At 41.9% G+C, this 24,251-nt stretch overlaps 1 protein-coding gene across 3 annotated transcripts in view; it reads left to right on the top strand.

Annotated features, from left to right (window-relative positions):
* FRYL (FRY like transcription coactivator) overlaps positions 1–24,251 on the top strand; it is a 394,001-nt gene that overhangs the window by 21,441 nt on the left and 348,309 nt on the right. For 2 of the 3 annotated variants that reach the window (XM_075930452.2, XM_075930454.2), the window contains one exon: positions 12,468–12,677. The gene's annotated coding sequence lies outside the window, so the exon portion shown is untranslated. Of the gene's footprint in view, positions 1–12,467; positions 12,678–22,919; positions 23,069–24,251 lie in introns of all 3 variants that reach the window. The other variant, XM_075930453.2, reaches the window with a different exon arrangement.

Raw genomic sequence — 24,251 nt, 5'->3', positions numbered from 1 at the left:
CCTGCTCAGCTGCCGGCGTGTCGCACTGAGCTCGCGCCTGCAGCGGGGGCCCCCTGCCCAGCTGAGCTTGCGCCTGCCGCAGGGGCCCCTGCTCAGCTGCCGGTGCTCCGTGCTGGGCAGGAGGCCCCCGCGGCAGGTGCGAGGTCAGCACGGCGTGCCGGCAGCTGAGCAGAGGGCCCCCACAGCAGGCGCGAGGTCAGCTGGGCAGGGGGCCGCTGTGGCAGGCCCGAGCTCAGCGCGGTGCGCCAGCAGGTGAGCAGGGGGCCCCATGTGGCGGGCGCAAGGTCAGCCAGGCTCCCGGAAAATGTGAGGAGCTGGCGGGCAGGGCAGCTGGGTGGGGGACCCTGCAGTAGGCATGAGCTCAGCCTGGTGCACAAGCAGCTGGGCAAGGAGTAGGTTTCAAACTCTGCTGCCGGCTCCCCTGTGCTGCGGGCGCTTTTCCCGGGCGAGCCTGCAGGTGGGAGTGGGACCGTAAAAACGCGAGTATAATGGTGGTGCGCATTATAGATAAGAGCTCAGTTGATTCCAGAATTCTGATGTTTAAAAGGTAGATGTGCATTATACACAAGATTTTACGTAAATATATTTTCATTTTTATTCAGAGCTAAGATTCTCAATGAGAGATGATTTAGATAAGTTTGGACATTAAATGGAAATGTATTTTGTTTTCTTTTCACTTATCAGTCGCACAATCTTCTAAAGGAGGATGAGTATAACGTCTCTTTTTTTTGTTTTTATTTTAACCAGTAATGTTGTTTTGGATGCTGACATTCATATTCAGAAAATTATTGATGTCTGATTCTATTAACCTAAATGAGAATACTTTGAGTAACTTCAGGATTGTGATGATTGAAAATTGAAATCTGCATTGCCAGGACATAATATATATTTAATGCAAACATTGTGTACTTAAGTCACTTGTCAAATGCAACGTTTTAAAAATAATTTTTCTACTTAACAAGTTCCTGGAGGATGCAGTGTTGGTTTAAAATCCTGAATTTTTTTTTTTCAGTCCCCATAAGTTATTTTACAGCTTGTTTTTAATACACAGCTTGCACACTGATTCACTTTTTTAATTTTCTGTACGCACCTCTCTATTTCTTAAGGACCCCAGAAATTGAGTTTGAACTCTAGAACTGCGTCTATACCTGGAATTTTTGGAAGTTTTTTCACAATTGCTCTGACGGTGCAGCCTCGTGTTCTAGCAGCAGTGGTTGTTAGGGATGTGAAAATGTAACTGTACACAGTTAAACGTTCATTATGAGCTCATTGGCTAGCCTTAATGATTACAGGCAGGCTCCTAGTATGCATGGGGGGGATGGTTTAAAAGCAAGCTCCCTGTGTGCACTGGCTCCTGCCTGCCACCCTCCCCCATCCCCTGCGCTTCTGCCTCTGATGCAGAAGCTAGTGCGCACAGGGAGCTGTCTTAAAAGATGACCTCTCCCTCCCCCCGTGCATTATAGGTTTACTTAATTTAATTGTGTTTTATTTAGTGGTGATAATAGGCCTTATCTAAACTAGACATTTTATTTACTCTTTTAAAATTCTTAGCAGCAGAGCGCTAATAGTAGCAATGCTGTTGTATAGACCTGGTGGTGTTTTGTTCACTAGATTATGCATAACTTCTGTATGTTTAGACATTGATGTGGTGCTTAGAATACTAGGGCTACGTCTACACTGGCATGATTTTCCGAAAATGCTTTTAACGGAAAAGTTTTCCGTTAAAAGCATTTTTGGAAAAGCACGTCTAGATTGGCAGGATGCTTTTCCGCAAAAGCACTTTTTGCGGAAAAGCGTCCGTGGCCAATCTAGACGCGGTAAAGTCTCAATTGCCATTTTTGCGATCGGGGCTTTTTTGCGGAAAACAGTACTGTGCTGTTTACACTGGCCCTCTTGTGCAAATGATTTGTGCAAGAGGGCTTTTGCCCGAATGGGAGCAGCACAGTGAATTTCCGCAAGAACTCTGACGATCTCATGTAAGATCGTCAGTGTTCTTGCGGAAATAAACTGCCAGTGTAGACAGCTAGCAAGTTTTTCCGCAAAATCATCTGATTTTGTGGAAAAACTTGCCAGTCTAGACACATCCTAGAAGAGTTTGTGCTGCCTAAAGCTTAGATGTAGTGCATTTAGTTTACCATGTAAATTATTCCTGAGGGAATTCTATGCCACTGCACTAAGCAAAATTTGTGAAGAATTAATGCACCCTGCAGAATTTTGTCCCCCTTTCTGCCCTCCCCCCATCAAAATGCTTCCTTTTGGAAATGACAGATTTCAGACTTTTGCATGACTGAGGCTGTTGGCTAAATCCCAAGTAAGCATTGTCTATATTGTTACAGACCTTGTTGACAAGCATTTTGAAATTAATTACCAAGATAATTGAAACTGCAATGACTATATTGTAATGTTTTGCCAAAAAATCTAGAGTTTTGCAGAATTAAAAAATAGTGTGCAGAATTTAATTTTTTGGGGATATAATTCCCCCCCAGGAATAGTAGGCAATAGGGAGACAGGAGCAGTGATGCTCTATTTTGGTCTCCCTAATGTTTAGTAACACTTTTTATTGAACAGGAAATAGAAATAAAATCATAATTTCCAGGTGACAAAATTTAAGCTGGACTAATGTTTTTTTAATTTTCCCCTTGAGTCATATTTGTGCCTTAAATTTAAAAACCAAACCAACTCTCACATTTTGGGGGAAAAAGAATGACCTGAACAGTCTTAATTCTGACCTTGCATCACCATTCTTTTGGTTGCAGAGGTGGGAGTATTGAGTCATTTTTAGCAGTCTGTGATTTACCTACAATCATTCTTCCCAACAGAAGAGAATTTTAATTGTACAGTGGCAGTTGAAGACTGAAGCAATAATGCCCTGAGTTAGTCCACAGAAAGACTTAGCTGTGATTGAGCTAGCATGCTAAAAATAGTGTAGGTTGCGGTGGCATGAGTAGTGTAGGCCTGCATTTTTCAGGGCAGCTGATGCAAAATGGTTGTTACAAAAGTGTTTTGCAATTTCACCAACATTAGCCTTTATTTCTGCAACACTGAAGTCTTTCGCTAGGAGGTCCATCAAATGAGCAAATGCGTGTTGTTAACTTGGGATTTCCTTCGCTCTTCTGAATTTCTTCTCATCTTTGATACATTGGCAGCACTATATGCGTACTAGACATTTGAATTTTTTTCACAGTTTGTTATAGCTTTTACTACTGCTACTTGTAAGTATTTTGCTGTGTGTGCATTTCATTATGTATCAGTTGGGTCTGTAAGGAAGACATTCCCTTCTGTTGTCAGACAAGGACATACAACAGGAACATTGTTACATCGTCAAAACTTGGGTTAACAAGTTTTCCCTCTAGACTTTTTGCACACTGCTCAATTTCTCTTTCATATTCTTTATTCATCAATTTGTCTGAGAGATCTGCTCTGTTGGGTAAACTGTATCCTGGTCTTAGTGACTGAACCATGTTAATGAAGTGTGGACTCTGTCATATGGAGAGAGTTTGTTGCATAAACAAACTGGGCAATTTTTTCATCTATTAGCAACAGATTACCAAAAGAGGTTTTTTATCACAAACTTTTTCTATGGTTATTTCTGGATGATGGAGACCTCTTTCCCCCCTTTTTGCTACAGATGATTACTGTGGCTATGTGACGTGACATGATGACTGAAATCCTATCATTGGCAGATAACTCTGGAACTATAGACTATGATGGTGATCTTGAAGATGGATAGTCTTCAGAATCCTATATGTTGCGGATGGATTCTACTAAACAAAATAAGTCAATGCAGTTATTTAATAATTATTACCATATTGCTTATTTAGTATTACTCCCTGCATTCACTGACACTCAGTACTACTTTAAAGGTGAAATTGTGAAGAAAGATCTTCCTACTTCAGCTGTTTCTTTGATCACAACTGCATCAAAAATGATAGTACCATAGAATTACAACTATATTATTTTTAAAGAATAGTCCAGAAGGAAGACAGGCAATCCTTAAAGAAATATGTAATAAAAAAGTTTACCAACCTGAAGATACTGCATATTCAGAAACGTTCCTTTCATTGTCTTCAACTCAGCTTCCTCCTGAGAGCCACTTTTCATGATGTTGTTTCATTTGGGCAACCAGGCCTTGCATTTCTTTGTTGCACTGTTTGCATTTTGCACACGTGCCTGTCTTACCCACAGGTGGAGGGACGTCATTAAAATATTCCCAATTTGGGTATCTCTTATGGCCTTCCTCCATTAATAGGTTTTCCCTTCTAATGAGAGAATGGTATGATAGCTTTCATTGATTTGAAATCTATGTGCAGAAAGACCTTAAAACTTCTGAAAGATGCTGCTCAAACCGTTTGCTTTTTGTTTCTACTGCCTGTCCCTCCTTTCTAACGTTTATCTCCAGACTTCTTCTCCTTGTTGAAATCTATTCTGCCACCAGCAATCTTCTATTCATTGAACTTTCTGAAACTGTGCACTTTTATAGAGAGGTAAGGGATTAACTGTTTGTACACACATTTGCAGAGAGAAAGTAGGGTTGAGGTCTGTTGTTTTTTCTCTATTACTGTATTTGTTTATTTAAAACATTTTTTTGCTATTAACAAGCATATTTTCTCTGGAGACATAAATCTGCAGTTTGAGAACTACAAACTAAGCATCTATGATGGTATCTTCTAGACTGCGTGCTGAGTCCTATTGGGTAGATAGTAGAAATATGAATATTTACTCTTGCATGCAGTTAACTGATGAGCCCAAGCTCATCAGTTAACAAGCATGATTACATGCAGGCCCCCACCCTGCTCTGTGAACTCCTTGATACAGAGACAGCAGCATGGGGAAGGCAGGCAGGAGATGGTGCTTGTGGGAAGCTGTCTTTTAAGCTGGCTCCCAGTGAGCACTGGCCTCCGCCTGGCCCTCTCCATTCATGTAAATGTGTAATTCCTGAAAATTTCAGTGGTTACACGTTTACATAAATGTATTTTAACATTCCTAGTAGATAGAAAGATTAACCTAAATAATTTATACAGAAGCCTCTGGAACCTGATAACATTGGGTCCCTCATCCATGAACTTATTGGAACTCCTTTACAAAACTTTTTTCTTAAACATTACATGAATATATTGTCTCATACTATAGAATTAGAATTTATTATCCCTATTCCATGATGAGAGGTCTTTGAGCTACACTGTATCTTTAGATAGGTTTTTCCTCAAAAAGCATTTAATCAAAAAAATCTGCATTAAATTAAAAAAATTGGTTTTTTTAAATCCATTTTTATCCACTCTGGTCCTCAAGCTGGTGGATTGGGGAATCCCTCTGTGGAGAGACCTTGAGGGGTTGCTCTGAATAATATGGAATAAGGCGCTGTGGACCAACAGTACCTAAGAGAAGGGAAACTCTGATTTCAAACTATGGTACACAGACCCTGCTAAGTCTTCAGGCACAGCAGTCTAGGATGGGGTGGGCAATCATTTTTGGTGGGAGGCCACTCCAAGATTTTGGAAAGTGGTCAAAGACTGCACTTTTCAGTGGAGAGGGGTGCAGGGTCTAGGATGGCGGTTGGACACAGAAGGGTGCATGGGGTAAGGGACTGGAGTGCAGGAGATGGTGTGAGGTCTGAGAGGAAGTTTGTGCAAAGGAGGGGGTTATGACCTGGGTCAGGGGTAGGGGTATAGGGTCAGGGAGGGGGCAGAGGTGCAGGAGAGGATTCTGGCCTGGGAGAGGGGCACTAGGAGGGGGTGTAAAGTGTGGAATGGATCTGTGACCTGGGAGGAGGGGATAGAGGGATTATATGGTGGCCTGGGGGAGGAAGTTGGGGTGCAAGAGGGCCTGGGGTGCCAGAGGCAAGCTCTGGCTAGGAGGCACTTACCTAAGCCTGCAGCAGCCCCAGATCACTTAAAACTGCAAGCTGCTCCCTCCATGTGGCTCTCAGCTCCCAGAGAGGGAAGAGGCTTTCTGCTGCCCCTATCCCCCAGGCCAATCTGTCAGCTCCTATTGGTTGGTTGTTTCCAGCCAATTGGAGTTGAGAGATTGGCTGGGGTCAGTTCCTTTTGGCCAGTTGTTTCTGGCCAAGAGGAGCTGAGGATTGGGGGGAGGCAGAGAGATTGCATGCATTTTTCCCCTCCCTGCAGAGCAGAGAGATGTACAGATTGATTTTTAAACCTGCAGCAGCTGTATGCCTGAAGGTCCTGGCAGGGTGGTCCAAAGGCCAGATCCAGTAGCTTGGCAGGCTGGACCTGGCCCTGGGCCATATTTTGCCTAGCCTTGGTCTAGGGGAAGGCAACTTGAATCTAAAACCTGCACTCTCCCTCCAGTGCATGTCACAGTTCCTGTACCTGTGTATGATGGCTGGTATGAGAAAAGAGAGTGGGTTTGGAACTCACAAGTCAGCCTCACTTAAATCTTGAAGTGAAGGTATAGCTCTTGATGTTAAAGATTTACCTCTTGTTAATGAAAAAGTCATATGGTGATGAGCAAGTGATTTCAGATACAAATGAAAGATACCACTGGAAGCTTCTAGCCACAATCTTGCATATAGATATCCTTTGTCTGCTGAAGTGGAATGACAGCAGCTCCTGTATCCTGCCTGGATGAAAGAGCATCCCTATTTAAGGACAGTACTGCTTTCTTCTAAAGAAGAGTGGAAGACACAACACTCCCTAAACACAGTTTGTTCCACTTGATTCCTGTTCGTTAACTGTGACCAACTGGATATCCAATTTTTCCATCACAAGAGAAAATCAATGACTAAACAAACTAAACTCTTTGCATCCTAGAATGTTTGCTGACTTCTTGACAGCGATGATGGCCATGAATGCAGGACAGCAATAATTGGTTGAGAACTTGCACATTATGACATCAGTGTTGCAGCCTTAAGTGAAATGTGCATCTCTGGTACTGGCCAGTTCATGGAATCTGGAACAGGCTATTAGTATTATTTTATGGGCTATCCGGATGGGCATCCAAGACAAGTGGAAGTTGGCTTCAACATCAAGATGTCACTAGTTCCCCAGCTTGAATCCCAGCTACATGCCATCAGTCCTTGCTTCGTGACTGCAAAGCTTAGACTGAGGCAGGGACAGTGCCATGTATTTATTTGTTAGTTTATTTACATCCATTTTACCTGCTGCAGATGATGAAAGGAGGCTTTCTGTGATTGCCTGTGTGGTGAAGTCCTGACTAACTGTAGCATTAAAATGGTTGTGTGTGTGTGTGTGTGTGTGTGTGTGTGTGTGTGTATAGCTTGTATTTAAAAGATACCGAAGAGATCACTGAATTCAGGCTAAGGTGCTTGGACATCATAGTATTGGAAGCGAGAATCCAAATGGCACCCTCCTTCTTCAAACTTGTGTGCAGCATGAGCTTGCTATGGGGAGTACATTCTTCCAACAGGCAAATAAATACAAAGCAACTTGGATGCACGCTCAGTCTGAGCGCTGGCATATGACTGACTATTTAATTACTAAACAAAGATCTTTCTGATAATCTGATTCATGCACTGCATTGCACTAGCTCTTGGTCTGACCATTACATGGTACACAGTATCAGAGGGGTAGCCGTGTTAGTCTGAATCTGCAAAAGTGGCGAGGAGTCCTGTGGCACCTTATAGACTAACTGAAGTATTGGAGCATAAGCTTTCATGGGCAAAGACCCACATCTGATGAAGTGGGTCTTTGCCCATGAAAGCTTATGCTCCAATACTTCAGTTAGTCTATAAGGTGCCACAGGACTCCTCGCCGCTTTTGCATGGTACACAGTGTTGTTGTCTTGAGCCTTTGTCCGCCAAAACATTCTGTTGTATGCTGGAAAAAGTTGCATGTAGATAAACTTGAAATGCCTGAGACACAAGCATTGCTTCAATTTAGTTTTGATGCTACCTTAGTCATCAGCAATGAAGGTCCATCCAGTATTGAGGAGGACTGGTTTAACACCAAGCAAACAACCTACAAAACTGCTGTCAAAATACTATGTTTCCAAAAAATGCAAACACAAGAACTGACTTGATGACAAGTACTAAGATGCCCAAGCACTTCTTGATAAGATGCACGTGACATACCTGTCCTGGATCGACAAAGAGACTGCCTCTAGGAAATCAGCATACATTTGAGTTAAGCAGAAGGCACGTGTCAAATTATGGCAAATGAGGACCAGTAGAAATGTAAAGTAGTCAAACTTCAAGATGTGGCCAATAGACATGATTTTAAAGCATTCGGTGATGGACGGAAGGCAGTCTATGGCCTTTGCATTGCTGGTTCTATACCAGTACACTCTGGTGATTAAAGATAGTCTTGAAATCCTTGACCACTGGACAAAACATTTTCGCAATTATTAAACCAGACATCAACCTTTGAGAGCAGCATTCTTGAAGCAGCAGAACGATTAACCAATTAAACACAGTTTTACCAGTTACCATTTAAAATGGGATTTTACATTCTACTCTAGTCTAGCACGCTCTGGTCCAGCAACATCCATTGTGTGACTCATGATTTTAGTGTTGATGCAGGTGTAATACTTCTTGAGCCATGCAGGTCTTCATGGCCCAACAATCAAACTTCCTGCACAAAGACTCTGACCTTGATGCCAGTAGTTCATGTATTGTGGGCTTCAGTTTTGCCAGTGTTAGCCCAACCATGGGTGCTATAAAATACTAACCCTTCAACCATTAAATTCACACATTTTGTAGTCTTTATATAAAATGTCTGATATTCTATGTGAAGTGCATATTCTGTATAAACAAAAACTTGTTAAACATTAGTCATCTGTCATGGTATATGTGCATTAGGACATGGGTCACTCTTCCCCCTCCTCTCCATATGTCAGTCCACACTGAACGAGCCACTGTTTCCTGAATAAGGCAACTAACTATTCAGTGGACCAATGGTTCTTAACCAGGGTCCCATGGGATGGCCATGAGCAGATTTCAGGGGACCTGGCAAAATAAACCAGAAAGTAGTACTAGTATTAGACTCTCTGGGGCTCATGGCTGAAGCAGTTTAGCTTTGTGAGGTCCACTGTCCCATAGAGCCCCAGCCGGGTGTACTGCTTGCTACCCCCTTACACTGTCCTGGCCTTTAATTTATTGGAGATGCAGGAAAAAGTTGTAGTGCAGGCAGGCTGTGTAGTTTTTTTTTATAGCATGTTGTATTTGTTTGGGGAGGGGGATGTTGCAGGGATTCCAAACCAGAAGAAAAAGGTTGGGAATCCCTGCAATTGACTCTGTCATCAAATAACTTGGGTAGACCCATGCCTCATTTACTCTGGACCATCCCAAATAATGCAGAATATAATTTCCTCTTGGGATTTTTTGTGATGTTCATAATTAACTAATATACACAACCTCTCTGAAGTGTGGTAGTGGTATTGTTATACCATGGGGAACATATTAAGAGATTAAGGCCAAAGTTTGCAGAAATGTTTACTGAATTTTGGGGACCTGACTACTTTCAGAGGGGCCACTCCTCTTCAGAGTCAGCTGAGTTCATCCGGAGTGCAGTGATCAGCTTGTCTGAAGATGAGACCCTAAGCATCTAAAATGAGGAGCACATAATATTTAGCCACTTCTGAAACTCATGTTAATCACAGCATCATACTTTCCTTCAGCAGGCCCCTACCTCTTTCATTACAGTTCTTCTAATTTCTGTAGCCTATCAGTTGTTGTCTGTAGCACCCATGTAATTGATTACACAATCATGTCTCATTTGCCATCCATTCTATATACCCAATGAGGCTGATGCCTTTTTGGAGGTATAATGCGTATAGAGAATACCCGAAGGAGAATATGCATATGTGATCACATAACTGAAGACTACATAATGCTCACAGACTGAATAACAGAAATTAAGGTAGAGGCCATACCTATAATTCGTATAGTGAATAGTTACCTCTATTTCAATTCAGTATTAAGAAAAGTGAGTGACCCTTTTTGTAGTTTAAGATAATCTACAGCAGCAAAGGGAATATTTGCTGCTATTAGTGAGCATGTTCTTGGTGTCTGAGATCTGCTTGAGTCTCATGAAATTGCTTGCTGGAGTCATATGCTTATTACCAAGTACTGTAGTATGTGCTGGGTGTAGTGCTAGCTGAGTAAGAGATAATGTAAACCGTCAACCTCCCTACTTTAATTCAGGGCTTGCTATTCGGAATTTTCACATTTTAGATATCTAATTGCACAATTGCTAAACTTACTTTCTTAAAGTTATTTAGGAATCGGGGGCCTTTGAATTAATATGGTAATGTAATTTTTGTCTGAGATTTTAGAGTTAGGGCTGTGTTTGATATTCTTCCCCACTCCACCTCCCAAGGTCATGTCTTTGTTTTGCTGCTATTGTAGGAAGGCTTTCACAATAGGACAAGTCACCTAAAATGCTTGGAAAAAATCAGTATTAGATTTAATCTTATTTCTTCCACTTGATTGTTCAACATTTGGGGTTCCAAAGGAAGAGTGCCTCCTCTTTGACTCTTGCTAATTTTGTTCTGGGTATAGTCAAGGGGGGAATACATTAAAGAATCAAGACAGATGTATCTTTGTTCTGTACGGAAGAAACTCATGAATAGTGAGATCTTAAAAAAACAAACAAACAAAAACCGGAGGTGACCAGATGGCCCCTTTTTATAGGGGCAGTTTTGATATTTGGGGCTTTGTCTTATGTAGGTGCCTATCTCCCCTTCCCTCCCATCCACGTTATTCTCACTTGCTATCTGGTCATCTTAATATCACCTAATCTGTGAACCTAAACTATTGCAAACCCTTTTGTGGACCCTTTTAAGTGTGTAGAGGTTGGAGGGGTTGGCCTAAATCTGTTCCATATCTATGTAAGCAAAACCGAAAAAAGTCCACTCCCACAGTGAGATAAGGGTCCACTCTAAGCTTTGCACCAGTTTAATTTTAAAACAACAATTTAAAGTGAAATCTGTGCAATTTTGCTATTAAGACAAGATGTGAGGATGTTTTCTGCTGCCATTGGAGTTAAAATTTTCAGTTTGTTTCAATGGGTTTGGGATCTGGTTCTGACTGTAAGGAGAGCAATGAAGCTAATTCTGCATTAAGTGCTGTTAAACGTACAAAGTAAACAAACTGGAAAAAATGGGGATGCCTTTATGTTTTATTTGAAAGAGCAGTTACAGTAACCTCTCCAATAGGCAAAAATTGGAGAGAAGTAAAATTAATAATAGTGTCCCTTCAAATTTTATAAGGATGTTTACAACTTTTTGTAAAGAAATCTGTCATACTAACAACTTGGCTTGTTTTGTTAAAGCAGTACATTGTATCTTAGTTTATATAACTTGCTTCTAATGTTACAAAACCTTAGGTTTCCTCTGAGCAGACAGCCCCCCCAATTTTTTGGAAATCTCAGTCTTCTGGATGTAATGTACGTTTTAATTTTTTTTTAAATTCTGTACATATTAACTAGATTTTTTTTTTATCTTGTGCCCAGGGAAAACTCTTGATTAGGAAGTAGAACTCTGTGTGTGTGTGTGTGTGTGTGTGTGTGTGTGTGTGTGTGTGTGTGTGTGTGTGTGTGTTTTAAGTGGATCATGTTTCATAGGGGGTGTGTTTCCCCTGGAAAACTGGTTTCCCATTGTTTACCGCTAAGAGGAAACCAGTAAATGCGTGTTGCCTCTGAACTCTGATAAAATGGTTCTTTGAATACAGTTCTGTTTATATTCCTGTAATCTTTCATACAATGAGCAAAAAAATTCTGCTTATGAGAACTAAATGAACAGGAGATACAGACTGCGGTTGCATGTTAAGACCTGAATTGATGAAAGTTAATTTTCTTGATCTGCCTCCAGGGTAAAATTAATTATTATCCTTAATATTCCGTAAAACAGTGTGTGCTGTAGTTTGGTAGTATAGAAGGAGAACAAAAAAACCCAAACCCTGTAGAGCAGGCAAGTTGCAACATGCGTATAACTTGTAAGCACATTTCCACCGTAGGGGAACCTCTTAAGCTCACAAATTTTGTGAAGCCTCACTAAGTAGACACAGCTGCAGTTAACATTGTGTGTTTGTCATTCTTGTAAAGCGATTAATTCCACAGATACAGTATACATATTCCTGAATAGAATTTCTCTCAATAATGGGAGTTCATATACACTTGTAAATGTTGATGTTTTTCTGTTTCAAATATATGTAAAACTTAATAGGTATACTGTCTTTCTCATGTATTTACACATTTCCATAAAATATGAAACTGAATCTGAGAGATCTGATCCTTTTAAACAGTTGGGATCTGAAAAGATCAGTGTCTAATTTTCTGTTCTAGGAAAAAACTTAATATCTAATTTCTGAAGAAAGATTTCTAATTCTGAAATCTAAGATTTATCTTTTATTGTGGCTTTTCATTTTTAAAAAGTTATGTTTTAAGGTTCCCCATGAAAAATTATGGCTATTGTGATTAACTCTCTCTTAATTGCAACCTACTATGAGAAATGACTGAGTTATTTTCCCCTTTACCCCTCTTTTCTTTCAGCTATTTACACTTCATTTCTTTGTACTGTATCTGGAGACCTTTACCCTTGTTCAGCTACATACCAGGTGACTCATCTTTATCTATACGCATCATTGTGCTTTGAGGACATGAAAGTACAAATTGGACTCATGGAAAGAACGTCATGATGGATCCGTTTTAAGTGTGGTGCACTAACAGTTTACATTGTTGATCAGCAATGGCTTCCAAGTGGTAAGACCATATTTAGATATTATAATACGATAGAAAAAATGATACTTTTTAGATAAATCATCTGAATACTTTTCCCTACTCCTGTCCCTGCTACCTATATTATTGTATGTGTAACTTTATATAAGAGTTTCCACTAATATTTCGGATATCAGCTGCTGCTTACTTCACATTAAGAAATTAAGGAATATCCCATATCTTATTACTTTTCTCATGTACATAAAGGGTATCTTATAAGGGTAGGGCCTTATAAAACTTGTAGCTCAACATGATTCCTTACAGCTACTGATGCAACACGAGACATCCTTATTAGTATTCACAAGGCACTTTTAAACTGAAATAGTTGTCCACAGAAGGAGGTGGCATTAACATAACTAAATCCATATATTTAAACAAGTTCTAAAACATCCCTTTTAAAACAATGCACAGTCAGCCTTTCCAGATGATATTGTGAAGGCCAAGACTGTAACAGGGTTAAAAAACAAAACAAAACACCTGGATATGTTCATCAATGGCTGTTAGCCAGCATGGGCAGCGATGATCTTCCTGGCCTCTTCTTGCCAAAAGCTGAAGACTTCCCAGCCAAATGACTGGGACTTTTCAGCTTAAAAAAAAAAAAAAAAAAAAAAAAAAAAAAAGGAGACTAAGGGGGTGTATGATAGAGGTCTATAAAAGCATGACAGGTATGGAGAAAGTAAATAAGGAAAAGTTATTTACTTGTTCCCATAATATAAGAACTAAGGGTCGGTCACCAAATGAAATTAATAGGTAGCAGGTTTAAAACAAACAAAGGGAAGTTTTTCTTCATGTAGTGCAGAGTCATCCCGTGGACCTCCTTGCCAGTGATGTTGTGAAGTCAAAGACTATAATAAGGTTAAAAAAGGGGCTACATAAATTAAGTTCACCAATACTTATTGGCCAGAATGGGTAGGAATGGTGTCCCTAGTGGCTGTCGGGCTGAAAATGGATGACTGCAGAGGGATCACTTGATGATTACCTGGTTCTGTTCATTGTTTCTGGAGTATCTGGTGTTAGCCACTGTCGGCAGACTGGATACTGGGCTAGATGGCCCTTTGGTCTGACACAGAATGGATGTTTGTATATTAATCTGAGAATGGGCAACTGGGTTTGTATCGCTTGATGATTACCTGTTCTGTTAGGTCCCTCTGGGCACCTGGCTTCTGTGGGAAGACAAGCTACTGAGATAGCTATGTCTTTGGTTTTAGCTGTTCTTACATTCTTAGATGTTGTAATTCGTTAACATATAATGACTCTTACTACTGATAGGCTTTGCTCCTTTTACTGGAGTCATGTTGATGGACCACAACAGGAGAATCTTGCAGTGCTGTTCCCTCTGCTATCCTGTTTATGCAGAGAAACATAGTGCTGGTCCTTATGTGTGTTATGCTCATTAGTCTGGAATTCTTCTTCAAGAGATGTCCCTGATCAATGGCACCGGGAGGGCCTGCACGCGCCGTGCATGCGTGGCCCCAGTGCACTGCTATCAAAAATTTGCTTTGACCTGCTGGGATGCACCTACGCCCACTGTGGAGCACCCCTTGGGATACTCATCTTGAAGAACGTCAGTTACAGGAAGGTGAATAACCTCATCTTTTCTTTGCAGTTAGTCTCTGTTGGGTTTGCATGGACTGTACCTCTCTTTGAGCTCTGTAGTAAAGTTATAACGGATGGTGCAGACTGATGCCTTTCTAGTTTCTCCTTATTGCTTTATGAGCTGAGTCAGAAACTTTGAAGTCCTTGGCTCCTCTTGTGTCACTTCAGTAAACATATTGTAAACTTTGGCTCTCCTTTTGAGTAGTGTTCCTATGGGTGCTCCATTCAGGTGTCGGTGCGTCCTCATGCCGTTGACTGGAGATTTTTAGCCTAGCAGTGCCTTCCTACACCGTGCATGCACAGCAACCATCTCATGCTGTTTTCATGCATTAGCTGCACGCATAGCATTAGTGTCCCTCAGTTCTTTTCAGCTTAGAAAAGAGAAGGCTAAGGGGGAGATATGATCGAGATATATAAAATCATGATTGATATGGAGAAAGTGAATAAGGAAAAGTTATTTACTTGTTCCCATAATGTAAGAACTAGGGGTCACCAAATGAAATTAATAGGTAGCAGGTTTAAAACAAACAAAAGGAAGTTTTTCTTCGCACAATGCACAGTCGGCCTGTGGAACTTCTTGCCAGAGGAGGTTGTGAAGACCAGTACTTTAACAGGGTTCAAGAAAGAACAAGATAAATTCATGGAGGTTCTGTCCATCCGTGGTGTCCTTAGCCTCTGTCAGAAGTTGGGAATGCATGACAAGAGAAGGATTGCTTGAAGATTCTCTGTTCTGTTCACTCCCTCTGGGGCATCTGGCATTGGCCACTGTTGGCAGACAGGATACTGGGCTATATGGACCTTAGGTCTGACCCAGTATGGCCATTCTTATGCTCTTTTATGTACCGTCCTTGGCAGAAGATGAAGTTTCTAGCAGTGCTTTCTTCAGCTGAGAAAAAGATAGAAATATATAGTTAGTTGTAGTTTAGTCAGTTTTAGAATTACTAATGTATGTTAGTTATATAGGTTGGACCTTCCTTGTCCGGCACCCTTGGGACCTGACCTGTCCTGAATGAGGGAATTTGCTGCATCAGGAGAGGTCACTGCCACTGGCATTCCAGGGCACACTCCCTCCCTGCAGCTGGCTTTGTTCCACTGCCACTGGACTCCAGCCTCCAGGGCTTGGACTTGGGCTCTGGCTGCTTTGCTTCTAGCACACTCTGCCAGAGATCCCCAGGGATGGGGCTTGATGGCTGTCCCCTTTAGCTGCTGGGTGCCCTGCTGCTGCCTTGCTCAGCCATGACTCCCCAAGGATGGGGCTTGCTGGTCCCTCTTCTGCCCTTCCCAGCTAGGGCTCTCTGGGGATGGGGCTCCCAGCTGGTTTGCACTCGTGGGCACTGGGCTCTCTGATCTAGCAATATCTGTGGTTCTGCTGGACCACGAATGTTTATAGACCAGAGAGTCTCAGATTTTGGAGGTTCAACCTGTAGTTTGGAAAAAAAAATCTCTTATTCCATGGGTTTCCTTCATTCATAGAATAATAGAATACTAGGACTGGAAGGGACCTCGAAAGGTCATTGAGTCCAGACTCCTGCCTTCATGGCAGGACCAAATACTGTCTAGACCATCCCTGATAGACATTTATCTAACCTACTCTTAAATAGCTCCAAAGATGGAGTTTCCCCAACCTCCCTGGGCAATTTATTCCAGAGTTTGACCACCCTGACAGTTAAGAACTTTTTCCTAATGTCCAACCTAAACCTCCCTTGCTGCAGTTTAAGCCCATTGCTTCTTGTTCTATCCCCAGAGGCCAAGATGAACAAGTTTTCTCCCTCCTCCTTATGACACCCTTTTAGATATCTGAAAACTGCTATCACATCCCCCCTCAATCTTCTCTTTTCTAAACTAAACAAACCCAATTCTCTCAGCCTTCCTCATAGGTCATGTTCTCTAGACCTTTAATCATTCTTGTTGCTCTTCTCTGGATCCTCTCCAGCTTCTCCACATCTTTCTTGAAATGTGGTGCCCAGAACTGGACACAATACTCCAACTGAGGCCTAACCAGCGCAGAGTAGAGCGGAAGAATGACTTCTTGTGTCTTGCTCACAACACACCTATTAATGCATCCCAGAATCATGTTTGCTTTCTTTGCAACAGCACCACACTGCTGACTCGAATTCAGCTTGTGGTCCACTATAACCCCCAGACCCCTTTCTGTCGTACTCCTTCCCAGACAGTCGCTTCCCATTCTGTATGTATGAAACTGATTGTTCTTTCCTAAGTGGAGCACTTTGTATTTGTCTTTATTAAACTTCATCCTATTTAGCTCAGACCATTTCTCCAATTTGTCCAGGTCATCTTGAATTATGACCCTATCCTCCAGATTAGTCGCAACCCCTCCCAGCTTGGTATCATCTGCAAACTTAATAAGCGTACTTTCTATACCAATATCTAAATTGTTGATGAAGATATTGAACAGAGCCGGTCCCAAAACAGACCCCTGTGGAACCCCACTTGTTATGCCTTTCCAGCAGGATTATGAACCATTAATAACTACTCTCTGAGTACAGTTATCCAGCCAGTTATGCACCCACCTTATAGTAGCCCCATCTAAGTTGTATTTCCCTAGTTTATTTATAAGAATATCATGTGAGACTGTATCAAATGCCTTACTAAAGTCTAAGTATACCACATCCACTGCTTCTCCCTTATCCACAAAACTCGTTATCCTGTTAAAGAAAGCTATCAGATTGGCTTGACATGATTTGTTCTTTACAGATCTATGCTTGCTGTTCCATGTCATCTTGCCACTTTCCAAGTGTTTACAGATGATTTCCTTAATTAATTGCTCCATTATCTTCCCTGGCACAGAAGTTAAACTAACTGGTCTGTAGTTTCCTGGGTTGTTCTTATTTTCCTTTTATAGATGGGCACTATATTTGCCCTTTTCCAGTCCTCTGGAATCTCTCCTGTCTCCCATGATTTTCCAAAGATGATAGCTAGAGGCTCAGATACCTCCTCTATCAGCTCCTTGAGTATTCTAGGATGCATTTCATCAGGCCCTGGTGACTTGCAGGCATCTAACTTTCTAGGTGATTTTTAACTTGTTCTTTTTTTATTTTTATCTTCTAAATCTACCCCTTTCCCACTATCATTCCCTATGTTAGGCATTCCTTCAGACTTCTCAGTGAAGACCGAAACAAAGAAGTCATTGAGCATCTCTGCCATTTCCAAGTTTCCTGTTACTGTTTCTCACTCCTCACTGACCAGTGGGCCTACCCTCTCCTTGGTTTTCCTCTTGCTTCTAATGTATTTATAGATCTTCTAATGTATTTATAAGTCATCTTGTTTCCCTTTATTCCCGTAGCTAGTTTGAGCTCATTTTGTGCCTTTGCCTTTCTAATCTTGCCCCATGCATTCCTGTGCTGTTTGCCTATATTCATCCTTTGTAATTTGTCCTACTTTCCATTTTTTATATGACTCCTTTTTTATTTTTAGATCATGCAAGATCTCGTGGTTAAGCCCATGTGGTCTTTTTGCCATATTTTCTATCTTTCTGACATATCTTGCTTTTGGGCCCTTTACAATGTCCCTTTGACAGACTACCAACTCTCCTCAGTTATTTTTCCCCCTCAGTCTCGATTCTCATGGGACCTTACCTGTCAGCTCTCTGAGCTTACCAAAATCCATCTTCCTGAAATCCATTGTGTCTCTTCGTTTGGTTCTTGCTCCAAGTTCTTAGCCCCAGTCAGCATTATGCCAGGCTCCCTGGCTTTAAAAAATGATTCCTGCAGATACTCGATATCCATCTCAGATGCACATGCCTTATGTGTAAAGTGCCTAGGTGAAGGCCATGTGGCACAGCAGTGCCCATTTTTCCAAAGTATGACTGCCAGGGCCAGTAAGGATGTGAAATAAAGCTCAAAAATTTTCTCTGGCAGAAATCTCTTCAACTGCCAGAAGCCAAAACAGCGGCCCCCTCGAAATGTGTAATACCGAGAAAAAGATGCCCATAAGGTATTCACATAAGTCCTGGGCCTCTCCAGTATGTTCCCTGTCTGCCATGCTGTCCTCTTCATGAGCCGGGTGCTTACTGGTGCTGTCCATATCCAGCACAGCACATAGACAAAAGATGGCACCGACCAAAGACGCTGAGCCAAAACCCAAAAGAAAGGGCACCAGGCTGGCACTTAACACTGGCACCCATGACTATACCACCTCTTCTGGTGCTGAAAGATACCACAGCAGCACAACTACTGGCCTCTTGGCACAGAACGGCACCTAAGCAGGCACCTTCAACTGCAGGCGCCAAAGTATAAATGGAATGAACCTCAGCCTCAGCATCGGACACCACCATCATCGGTGCCTTCCTCACCAGTGCTGACTAATAAGACGCCTCCCCATTTCCCTAGGATTGTGGAATGTAGCCCTCCGAAAACATCTTGTTCCCTCCCATGCCATCATCTTCACGTACCAGACCTGGCATGGGACAGGACAGTCCATTTTGCTCACTGCATTCCTCACCAGGAGCTTCAGTGAGCTTGTGGCACTCAAGCAGTCACAGACCTTCATACTACTCTTTCCAATTTTCTTGGCTAAGTCATCCATGGCCATATCTGCCCCAGCAGTATCAACCCCAGTGGCCACTCTGGGAACCATGGGGCTAATATCGCTCGTGACCATGTAATTGGCAGTGATCTTGCCACTCAACTGTGCCTATCCTGATGCACACCCCGATGCTCACCCCCAGCTAAATCTCCTCCACAAATGATTCAGTCCACTCTAGCTCTCTCTCCTCCTTTTCCCCCCCGCTTCCCCCGCTGTCAGCCACCATTCAAAACATTCTAGTAGAAGAGGATGATTACATACCTCAGTTGGACTCAGAGAACCAGTGCCCTCTTGAGCAATCTTGGTCCTCCCCAGGTGAAGTGGTGTTGCCATCCTCTTCTTCTCCATCAGCTGATGACCTGAAACAATTTCAGGAGTTATTCAAAAGGGTAGCGCAGTCACAAGACATACCCTTACAAGAGATTCAGGAAAACCAGTACAAACTAATAAGGAGTCTATAGCCTTCCATGTCTTCCAACATGGCATTACAAACAAATGGCTTTCATATGACAAATGAGTCCATCATGGAGCTCCCAGAGGCTATATAGAAAATGCTGGCCTCTATTCCACCCCCCAACTTCAGACCTGACAGAAAATGTTTTGTCCCTGTGAAGGACATGGATTTCCTGTTGTGGTGTGGTTTTTTTGCATCTGCAAAACAATTCTTTAGTTGTTGATTCTGTTCCCCACTAATCACAGTATAGATCAACTCCCCAGGACAAGGAGCACAAAAGACTAGACATCTTCGGGAGGAAGGTCTTCCTCAGCTATGCTCTAGTTTGGAATTTCCAACTGCACAGGCCTCTTGGAATGACTATTCCAATTACACCAAACTTCAGGAGTTGCTCAGTGACCTCTCAGAACAAAAAAAAAAAAGGCTACAGGTGCAGTCCATTATGAAAGAGCCAATCCATTTCCTGCTTGGCACTTCAAGTGTTGATGGGCGTAGCAGACACGGTGGCCTAGTCAATGGCAATGGTGATGGTTATGAGCCATGCTTCCTGGCTGCAGTCATCTGGTGTTCCCAGGGAACTGAAAACCAAAGTGGAGGATCTGTCTTTTGATAGAGCTCAACTATTCATAGCTAAACTCCATTCAATGAAAGATTTGCATATAACCTGTTGCATAAAAAAGCCTCCACCTGAGCTCACTAGATTTATATACATAGATTTTCTAAAGCTACACCAAACTGTAAAGTCTAAGGTTTTAAACTGCAACTTATTGTGATCCTTGTCAGTCTTTGCAATCTGTTTAACTCTCAAACTTACTGTAAACTGCAACTTTGTAATCTTTGTAACATGCAGCCACCTTGCTTGTAACTTTCCCTAAGGTGCATTCTCCCCTGAGTGAATGGAGAGAGAGTGTGAGTGTGTTTGAAGAAGGCTTGGAACAATGGACCTCATGGCAAGGAGTCATCACAGTCTGGGTATGCTTTCTGCTGGATAAAGGGAAGTCTGGGCATGCTCCCTGATGACAAGGTGAATGAGTCACAGGAGCCATTCAGACACTATATAAAGAGAAGGAGCACATGTGAGTCTCTCTCTCTCTCTCTCTCTCTCTCTCTCTCTCTCTCTCTTTTTTTTTTTTTCCTTCCACTGATCCTGAGAAGCTCCCCTCCAGTGTCTTTCCTCCTGACCAGCTTCCCCAGCCCTGATGAGGAAACAGACCCCCAGGATCCACATGCCTTGCGTCCTTCTGCAACTTATATGTCTGTGTAAGTGTGTGATTGCCTGAGGGAAGCAATGAATAGGTGTGAATGAGTGAATGAGTGTGTGCTTGCTTGTCTGTATATGTGTGTGTGAGAGAGTTCTATCTTCTTTAGCTTAAACCTTTGGTGGCTGCTTTCATGGGGGCATCACTGGACTCCGTTCACAGCAAGAGCTTATTTACCTTTTGAGGTTACAGGGCACAAGTACTTTCATAAGCCAGGTCATTCTCAGACATCTGACTTCACTTAGAACTTGGTTTTCTCTTCTTGGCTACATAGTCTTATGCATCTATGACATTATTTCCCAGGCTCAGCCTTTGATTGCTAGCCTGTTCTGTGTCCTCACCAGAGAGATTCAGAATCCATGACAAAGTGACCTTTCAGTCCAAGATTTCGGACACAATCTTGTCTGGTGGACAAATACAGGGGAAGTTTGGTTGGGGAATCCCTTTCCTTGCACCAGCTCCCATTGCAACCATCATTACAGATGCCCCTTTGAAGTCCCAAATTCATATGTTTACTAGAACTGAGGTTGATCCATGAGCCTGTGGTGTCTTCCTCTGATCCCAGTATGTCTGAATAATATCTGACAAGATGACAGCTAGCTTCTGTATTAACAAGTAGAGGGGAACAAGAACCCTCCCTGTCTACAGAATCTGATTTTTTTTTTGGGGGGGGGAGGAAGGGGAGGGAATGGTGCATAATTCATCAGATAATCCTTTCAGCAGTATATTTACCTGGATGCACAGCTCTCTAATCTCTGCAGATATGTATTTTGCAAACTAAAAATGGGATATTCACAATTTGGGTGAAGACCTCTGTGTAAACCAGGGGACATGCCTTTTCTGGACCCTTTCCTCTATACTTCTCCAGAACCGCTTCATATTATGAGTGAGGTATGCTTTCCCTCCTATTCCATTAATATTACAAGTCTTAAGAAAAATCTGTCTGGACTCAACTGATTCTTTTTGTTTCCAGCTGGCTGAGACAGTTCTGGTTTACAGATATACTGAAGCTCTTGGCTCATCCACTTACAAACTCACTCTCCTTTCCTGCCCCTCCCCCATTTCTGGACCTTTAAATGCATCCCAATCTGAAATTACTGCAACTGAAAACATGATATTTGGATGGGCATTGGATTAAGAATGTCCATGTTCTAGAATTGGTTCAATCTACCGTAGGCACTCTCCTAGGAGATGCTATTCAGCAAGATGGAGGCATTTCTTCTCTTGAGCTCAGCAACACCACTTATCTACAGAATTTGCTGGGATCTCTGTCCTGAAAATATCTGCTTACCCTGAGGACTTGGGGTTTATCTCTGTTCTGGTTAATTTAGTAGCCGTCAATGCTTTTCAGTCTCCAGTGAATACTTGCTCTTATTTAAAAAAATAAATAAAAATAAAAATAAACATTTAAAAAACTGCCTTAATCCTTCCCACCACCATTGGTAAAGACTGTGCCCCAGTGGAAACCCAGTTTTGTTCTTTTTGTCTCTCACCAGACCTCCCTTTGACCTTCTAACCACATGATTTATAGCCCCATCTGTCAATGAAAGTGGTTTTTCTAATTGCAGTCAGCTAGAAGAGGTATTGAGCTTGCTACACTCATGACTGACCCTCCGTATACTATCTTCCATAAAGAGAAAATCTTGCTACATGCCCACCAAAGAATCATTCCAAAAGTAGTTGGCATTTTATGAATCCAGTCATCCACTTGGCGATCTTATTGTTGCCTAATCCTCATGACACAGATGAAGCGAGGTGAGTTCCTTCTCTGGATGTCTAAAGTGAACTGACCTTTTGCTTACAAAAATGTTCTTAAGACACCTCCATCTGTGTCGCTATAACCGAGATCAAGGGGTCAAGCAATACTGGTGCAGACTTTGAAAATGGATATCTGTTTTGTTATCCTTTGCTGTCAACTAGCTCACATCTCTGCACCCTTCCCCTCCCGCCCCGCCACCTTCACACAAGCAAGCACAAACACCTCTCCATCTCTGAAACATGTACCTCTACTAGAAATATGTAGGCATCTACTTGGAGCTTCATGCACGCCTTCATAAGTCATTACTCCTTGGTTCAGTCTTGTACTGCAGACATAGCTGATTGTAATACTGCTGTCTCCACAGCAATCACTTCTGCGTCCTCACACCCACCTCCTGTTTTGACCACTGCTTGATAATATCCCATATTTCAAATACACATTGGAACCACCACTCTAGGAAGAAATGGAGGGTACTTATTTGCCACTGAGGGTCTTTGAGATGAGTGGTCCATTCAGCTACCAACCTTCCATCTCCTCTGCTGTGTATCAGTTGGATTTGTCATAAGAGTAGGAACTGTAAGGGTGTTGATTCATCCTGTTCTTTATCACCTCAGTTTGGAGCATGACTTTAGCCATGGCATGTAAGGAGACCAGTGGACACGGCTTACTATAAAATCATGGACTTGTATACATGCTGCACGTACATATCTTATATGTGAAATACAGATAGGAACCATACACCTCAAGGAACCTCCAGTTACAGGTGAGTAATCTACATTTTCAATCTTCAGAAAATCTTGCTTACAATTGGATCTCATTGCCTACTCTGATAATAAAGTGTGCTGTTTTTTTTAAACAGGAGAAGTATACAACCATATGGAATTGATTCTGATCTGTGGTGGTAAATTTAATGCCCCAGTGTGCTTTATTTCCAAAACTTGCTTTTGGACACTAGTCTTCATTCCTGATCTGCTGATGAAGTTTTAATCCTTGTATCTTTCCTCTCAAATCTGTTATCTGATGGATTATTGACTCATTGTCAAAGTAGTGAATTCAGAGATGTGGAAAATGATGGTTGGAACTTGCTACCTATTGTTTAGAATCATAGAAATGCAGGAGCAGAAAGGATCTGTATAGGTTCTCTAGTTCAATCCTGTGTACTGAGACAGAGCTATTTGTAATCTAGATTTTAGACCATCCCTGACAGGTGTTTATCTGTTCTTAAAACCTCTAATGGTTGAGACTTCATAGGTAATTTATTCCAGTATTAACTATTCTTACAGTCTGGAAGGTGTTTTCTTTTTTCCCTCTTAATATCCAACCTTAATTTCCCTTGCTACAGTTTAAGCCTATCCCTTCTTGTCTTGTTCTCAATGGATAAGGGGAACAATTTAACACACTGTCTTTCAAATAACTTTTTACATACTTGTAGACTGTTACCATTTCCCTTCCAGTTTTATCTTCTGTAGACTGACTGACCCATTTTTAACAAGATTGTGTCCAAACAGTCTCTGAAGAATGGGTACCTCTGTGGTTGTGCTCCTCCTCTAGCCCTTGTAGTTTAGGAATGAAAGTTTCAGTTCCCACTCCTTTTGAAGCCACATAGATCTCAAGATAGGAACAGCCATACTGGGTCAGACCAAAGGTCCATCAAGCTCAATATCTTATCTTCCGACAGTGGACAAAGCCAGGTGCTCCAGAGGGAATGAATATAATAGTGATGACCAGAGTCATCAAGTGATCCTTCCCTTGTTACCTGTTCCCAGCTTCTTACAAACAGAGGCTGGAACACCCTTCCTATTCATTCTGGCTAATAGCCATTGATGAACCTATCTCCATGAATTGATCTAGTTCTTTTTTGAACCCTGTTAAAGAGCTGGTGTTCACAACATTGTCTGGCAAGAGTTCCACAGGCTGACTGTGTATCAATTAGCTAGGTAGAATCC

Source organism: Pelodiscus sinensis, chromosome 4 (genome assembly GCF_052426305.1).
Source record: "Pelodiscus sinensis isolate ZL-2025 chromosome 4, ASM5242630v1, whole genome shotgun sequence".
NCBI classification, from domain to species: Eukaryota; Metazoa; Chordata; order Testudines; family Trionychidae; genus Pelodiscus; species Pelodiscus sinensis.
Note: the sequence above shows the minus strand (reverse complement) of the source record. Positions and strands in the feature narration are given on the sequence as shown.